This window comes from Oncorhynchus mykiss, chromosome 4 (assembly GCF_057628025.1).
Source record: "Oncorhynchus mykiss isolate SJ-2025 chromosome 4, ASM5762802v1, whole genome shotgun sequence".
NCBI classification, from domain to species: Eukaryota; Metazoa; Chordata; class Actinopteri; order Salmoniformes; family Salmonidae; genus Oncorhynchus; species Oncorhynchus mykiss.
In genome coordinates, this window is record NC_143025.1 from 10,409,337 (window position 1) to 10,416,768 (window position 7,432).

Sequence of the window (7,432 nt, forward strand, 5' to 3'; positions counted from 1 at the left end):
GTTCACATGCTTCATTACATAACGAGGCTTTATGTCTTCCTCCCATCACAAATAAAGACACGGTTCGCTGCACAAACGTCTTCGGTTGAGAACTGAAGTCTATTTTTATTGGCTATTTCTGCATGTTGCAGGTGATAAAAATACACTACAACCCCCATATCGCTTTCAAACCCAAATTCTTTATATACACACTGAGTATACAAAGCATTAAGAACACTTGCTCTTTCCATGACATAGACTGACCAGGTGAATCCAGGTGAAAACTATGATCCCTTATTGATGTCATTTGTTAAATTCACTTCAATCACTGTAGATGAAGGGGTGGAGACAGGTTGAAGAATGATTTTTAAGCCTTGAGACAATTGAGACATGGGTTGTGCTATTCAGTGGGTGAATGGGCAAGACAAAATATTTAAGTACGCACGGTTTGTGTCAAGAACTGCAACACTGCTGGATTTTTCACGCTCAACAGTTTCCCATGTGCATCAAGAATGGTCCACCACCCAAAGGACATCCAGCCAACTTGACACAACTTTGGGAAGCATTGGAGTCAACATGGGCCAGCATCCTTGTGGAACGCTTTCAATACCTTGTAGAGTCCAAGCCGAAGATTTAAAGCTCTTCTGAGGGCAGGTGTTCCTAATATTTGGTGTACTCAGTGTATATTCCATACAGTATAGGCTATATCAATCCTCGATCAGCTATAACATCAAAACAACAACTAAAACGATATAACCGAGCCTTTTTTGTCAGAAATAACCAAATAAACACAAATAAATCCCTTTTATATAGATTGGCATAGGGCTGCAACATTTACGCCATGTTGTGTGTTTGTTTGTCTTCTGAGCTCAATCTCACGTGCGATTGAATTTGTAACAACAGCAAATCTTTTTCGATGTATAATTTATGGCGAGGTTGCTGTTTATAGCGAGCTGCGTTTATTCAGTACTGTCACACACGTGTAGCAGCTACTTCCTCGCACTCCTGCTGAAGTTGACATTCTGGCGCTTACTGGCTGCTATATATAGGACTCATCGCCGTGCTGTTACTATTCCCAGCATTGTACATGAGGGGGCGGGCGTTGCTTTTCTTTAGTAAAAGGAAGAATATAAAGTTTTTGTTCACAATGGATGCATTTTTTTCTCCGTGTAGGTACGTTCTTGCCCTGGTGTCTGTTTCGTTTGCATAGCAAACTGCTGCATCGATAAGTTAATCACTTATGTATCAATCACTCGGAATCAAGTAATTATCTGTATGCCGCTATCCCATGGTGCTGAATGGTATAAAACCCTCTCAGTCCTTGTAAAACCATGGCGAGGTCTTATTAAAAAATACATTTATCTGGAGCCTTAAAACATAAGGATATTCAAGTTTCCCTCTAATCAGGGACCCGCCAACCACTCCATGTGTTTGATGTATTCCAGAGCTAGCACACCTGATTCAACTTGTCAAGCAAGCCCTTGACTAAGTAGCTGGTTCAGGTGAGTTTGTTCAGGACTACAACAACATTTCCCGAGAAGATATTTGGGGACCAGTGCTGTAAGGATAAAGACTTGGTTTCGAAATTAGGGGGTTGGATGCCTATAAGATCAGAACACAAGGCTTTAGAGACGGGGTACTATTGGTACACGACCAGGGCTGTATCCATAAAGCGTTTCAGAGTATGAGTGCTGATCTGGGATCAGGGCCACGTTGTCCATGCAATCTTATTCATTGTGATTTAAAAGCCCAAAACTGATCCTAGATCTACTTTGATATGCTAGATTCATACAACCCCAGGTAGCCAGAGTGGGGAGCAATAGGCTCTATAAGGGTTCTAGTATACACTACCACCATCAATAGTCACATATGTAAACCATTTATTGAATGCTCATTGAGTTTCATGTTTTTTGTTGTTGAATCACCTAGCTCTCCTGCTCAAGTCGACTACTCACTGAGGAACCGTTTCAACGCTCAGTCTTTCTGATGTTTATTCTTCTATTCTATTCCTGGTGCTGCTGCTACGCGCTCCACCTCCACTTCCTGGTTATTTTCGGCAGTGTGTGTTTTGGTGTCAGGCTCCGCGGATGGTGGGTTTGGGAAATACCTGGTCACGATAAATCAGGGGGGAGGTTTAGCTAAGAACATGTCACCCCCTACTGCATGGGAAGGAGAAATGCTTGCATATACGGATGTTAGTAGATACATAAAGTGCCGTGAAAAAGTATTTGTTCTAATTTTGCATTTTTTCTTTTAAATACTAAATGTTATCAGATCTTCAACTCCCAATGGCCCTATGGGGAAAAAGTAATTGCCCCCATACACTCGAAATTGGGTAAAGTGTTATGAAATGTCATGTAATATTTTAAATTGTATATAACTGTCTTAATGTTACTGGACCCCAGGAATAGTAGCTGCTGCCATGGCAACAACTAATGGGGATCTTTAATAAATACAAAAATACAAACAACTGGTTGTGCCACCTTTAGCTGCAATGACTCCAACCAAACACTTCCAGTAGTTGTTGATCAGTCGCTCACATCGCTGTGGAGGAATATAGGCCCACTCTTGCATCCAGAACTCATGGTTCCTTCTATTCTTTACTGCCTCAGGACCTGGATGACTGGCCTTAATAGGATATAAACATTATTACCATTATCACACCAGCCTCCCTCTAGACCCCCCCATAATCACACCAGCCTCCCTCTGGACCCCCCCCATAATCACACCAACCTCCCTCTGGACCCCCCCATAATCACACCAGCCTCCCTCTGGACACCCCCCCCCCCCATAATCACACCAACCTCCCTCTGGACCCCCCCCATAATCACACCAGCCTCCCTCTGGACCCCCCCATAATCACACCAACCTCCCTCTGGACCCCCCCATAATCACACCCACCTCCCTCTGGACCCCACCATAATCACACCAACCTCCCTTGGGACCCCCCCCCCATAATCACACCAACCTCCCTCTGGACCCCCCCCCCCCCCCCCCCAATAATAACACCAGCCTCCCTCTGGACCCACCCCCATAATCACACCAGCCTCCCTCTGGACCCCCCCATAATCACACCAGCCTCCCTCTGGACCCCCCCATAATCACACCAACCTCCCTCTGGACCCCCCCATAATCACACCAACCTCCCTCTGGACCCCCCCATAATCACACCAACCTTCCTCTGGACCCCCACCATAATCACACCAGCCTCCCTCTGGACCCCCCCCATAATCACACCAACCTCCCTCTGGACCCCCCCATAATCACACCAACCTCCCTCTAGACTCCCCCATAATCACACCAACCTCCCTCTGGACGCCCCCATAATCACACCAACCTCCCTCTGGACCCCCCCATAATAACACCAACCTCCCTCTGGACCCCCCATAATCACACCAACCTCCCTCTGGACCCCCCCATAATCACACCAACCTCCCTCTGGACCCCCATGTAATCACACCAACCTCCCTCTGGACCCCCCTGTAATCACACCAACCTCCCTCTGAACCCCCCTGTAATCACACCAACCTCCCTCTGGACCCCCCCATAATTACACCAACCTCTCTCTGGAGACACCATTATCACACCAACCTCCCTCTGGACCCCCCCCATAATCACACCAACCTCCCTCCGGAGACACCATAATCACACCAGCCTCCCTCTGGACCCCCCCCCATAATCACACCAACCTCCCTCTGGACCCCCCCCCCATAATCACACCAGCCTCCCTCTGGACCCCCCCCCATAATCACACCACCTCCCTCTGGAGCCCGGCCTGAGACAAATGCAAACTCATCCAATCAGATACACACCCCTCTTTGTATTGTTTCCATCCATGTCATGGTAGTCATGTTGACCTTAATAGGTCGCCATAGTCCCAAGCCCTAATCATTTAATAAGATGTATTCACTTATCTCAGATCTACAGTTCATTGGAACCATGTAATGGGAATGTCAGCCATGGTGGTTATGATGTTCTGACTCCAGGAACAATTTTTACATTCTGGGTTGAAGAGAAAGGGATTCTCTCGACCTGACTAGCAGGGCCATGTTCAATGGGCCGCAACGTTTAATAGAAGAGAAACTGTTAAGTGTCCTTATGGTGGCTCCAGAGAGTGGTTGTGTAGTGGACATGTGTCATTATGGTTCAGAGGGATGTTGTGGACATGTGGTGTGATTTCAAATGGTCACCCTCATATAGATCACAAAACGTAAGAAAACATACCTTATAGAATGCTGAAGAATGGTAAGCATAGTTTGGGGAAAATGTGATGTTCTATTTACACCGTTGTGAAAAGGAGAAAAACATTTCACGAACTGAATGCGTCCCAAGTCTCAAAGCTTCTCATACCCGGATAGAATGCATTCTGCAATGCAAAGAGAATCAAAAAACTTAAATTATTATTGCAGGAGTTCAGGGGCAGGGGGGACAAAATACTGGTCTGTGTTGCCCTCTAGTGGAGGATTTCAGGGTCCATTTGAATACATTTAGAGTGCCGATCTAGGAGCAGCATAGCATTTTATATCATAATGAATAAGATTAGGTTGACAGAGAGGAGACCTGATCCTGGATCAGCACAGCTACTCTGAGATACTTTATAAAAATGGGCCCAATTGTTCAATGTCAAAAGGCCAACAGCAGCCCGGATGTTGATGGCCGCAGCCCGGATGTTGATGGCCGCAGCCCGGATGTTGATGGCCGCAGCCCTGATGTTGATGGCCGCAGCCCGGATGTTGATGGACGCAGCCCGGATGTTGATGGACGCAGCCCGGATGTTGATGGACGCAGCCCGGATGTTGATGGCCGCAGCCCGGATGTTGATGGCCGCAGCCCGGATGTTGATGGCCGCAGCCCGGATGTTGATGGCAGCAGCCCGGATGTTGATGGCAGCAGCCCGGATGTTGATGGCCGCAGCCCGGATGTTGATGGCAGCAGCCCGGATGTTGATGGCAGCAGCCCGGATGTTGATGGCCGCAGCCCGGATGTTGATGGCCGCAGCCCGGATGTTGATGGCCGCAGCCCGGATGTTGATGGCCGCAGCCCGGATGTTGATGGCAGCAGCCCGGATGTTGATGGCAGCAGCCCGGATGTTGATGGCAGCAGCCCGGATGTTGATGGCCGCAGCCCGGATGTTGATGGCCGCAGCCCGGATGTTGATGGCAGCAGCCCGGATGTTGATGGCCGCAGCCCGGATGTTGATGGCCGCATCCTGGATGGAACCCTATCCCTTCCTACTTAATGGGGAAGAGAGGGACATTTGGGATGCACACCTGCCTTGCTACTACAAGTAACGTTCCCCAATAAGAAATAACCGCAGACTAGAAATCTATGAACGCTTAAAGAGTATGCTGTGTGTGTGTGTATTGTGAGAACAAATTCAGAATTTACTTTCAGATTGATATCATTATTGTAAATTGCTTATGTGAGTTTGACCTTAAGCTCTTCCTCAGGCTAATTGATCTTAACATCTTCCTCAGGCTAATTGATCTTAACATCTTCCTCAGGCTAATTGATCTTAACCTCGTCCTCAGGCGAATTGATCTTAACCTCGTCCTCAGCCTAATTGAGCTTAACCTCGTCCTCAGGCTAATTGATCTTGTCCTCAGGCTAATTGATACAGCATGTAAAAGAGAGAGCTAGCTGGTGGCCAACACTAGTTTGATTTCAATCACAAGAAAGTTCTTCATTCAGGAGGCTATGATTGATAAGATAATACATTTGATATTAAGTCATTAGCTCAATTGAGAAATCTAAAAAAATAGAAACCACACCTTGACAATATGAACACAATAAACCACCTTGGTATTGATGTTCATCAGTTCGTTGTCGGGCATTTCCTACAAGTCGTCTTCCGCTTCACTGAAAAACGAACTATTCAGATAAAGAGGTGAGGAATTGAAACTACCACCCGATTCTGAATTTTGAGAGGGAGAGAAAGAACCGCCCCCCTCCTCCTCCAACACACGTGTCCCCACATGCAGACCCGTAGCTCCCACTGTGAGCGCGTGTCGAACCGAGCCAGCATGTGTGCGATGCTTGAGCAAGAGAGTCGGCACTCCATCCGGGTGTGTAAAATAAAAGAGCTTTCTTAACAAGGCAGCCGCTATTTTTAGCTCCTTCAATTATTGGGCGCCAGATTCTACTCTCCCTACTTCAAAGCAGTTCTCCCCACTCAGTCCCGACGCTGGGGGAGCTGGAGGGAAAGAAAGGGGTGGTGCAGGAATGGAGACAGGATATATCCCAAATGGCACCCTATTCCCTGTACAGAACACTACTTCTGACCATTATGTAGGGAACTGGGTGTCATTTGGGAGACAAAAGAGGGGGGAAAAAAGAGCACCAAGCAAACCTGACAGGAGAAGAGGGGGGGGGGGGACTAGGGAGAGTGAGAAGAGAGGAGGGGGGAGAGAGGAAGGGACAGAATAGAGGGAGAGAGAAGAGAAGGGGGACTAGAGAAGAGGGGGGAGAAGGAAAATATAAAATGTGGATCCCAGATAGCAGGGCCTTAGCTAAAATTAGCTCTCCCTTCCTCCCCTCTCCAGTTGATGAAAGGGTCTGAGCCAGGACTAAAAAGAGGGGGAGAGGGAAGGTGAAAGTGGAGGGGAGGAGTCCAGGACAGACCGAGAGGGAGGGAGTGATGAGGAGAGAAGCATACAGGTGTCTATGCTGCCCTTTTCCACTTGTCCTTCTATCACTTTGGGTTTAAAAAGACCCACATCGCTCTGACTACACACAGAAATGCAAACGATTACTTACAATCTATATAGCAGTCATGTTTTCCTGACATAAACACACATAATGACTGGACTGTCTACCATATATTCTGCTAGTCTTTCTGTTGCTGTAAGATTCTGTTCACTCTTAACAAGCCCTTGGAGAGGCCCTGCTATTATGTTGTTCGGTCAAGGCTTCTCCAACAGCTGCCATGTTGTGCTGTTCGTTGGAGGCCTCTCCAACAGCTGCCACGTGTTCGGTGGAGGCCTCTTCAACAGCCGTTTCATCTCTTCCTCTGTAAAGTTTCCATTTTCACCTTGCTGCTGTCATTCTCTCCAAGCCTGGATAGATTACAGTTGGTCAAATAGACGTCAAAAAGCAGATATTGTTTTTGCTTTGAAGCTAACCCCAACCATTACGTTAATTCTCCTAACCTGCTACGAAAAGTAAATTCTGACATACTTTGTATACTATAGTATCTAGTCAAAACCCTGTCCAGGGTGCTGAAGAAAAGGGTTAGGAGGCAGCTTGAGAGGCTTCAGAATCATCAGCAACCTAAGCACAAATGTTTGTCACCTTTAGATAAAAAGGTCACCAGTAATATTTTAGCTAGGAAAATGAAATACATTTAACACACCAATATTATTAAATCTCTATAGAAACCATGTCAAGCCATTCCTTCCTGTGGTGCTGAGGGTGAAAGGGAGTACTTCACTGCTGAATTCCACTGCTGTGGAAC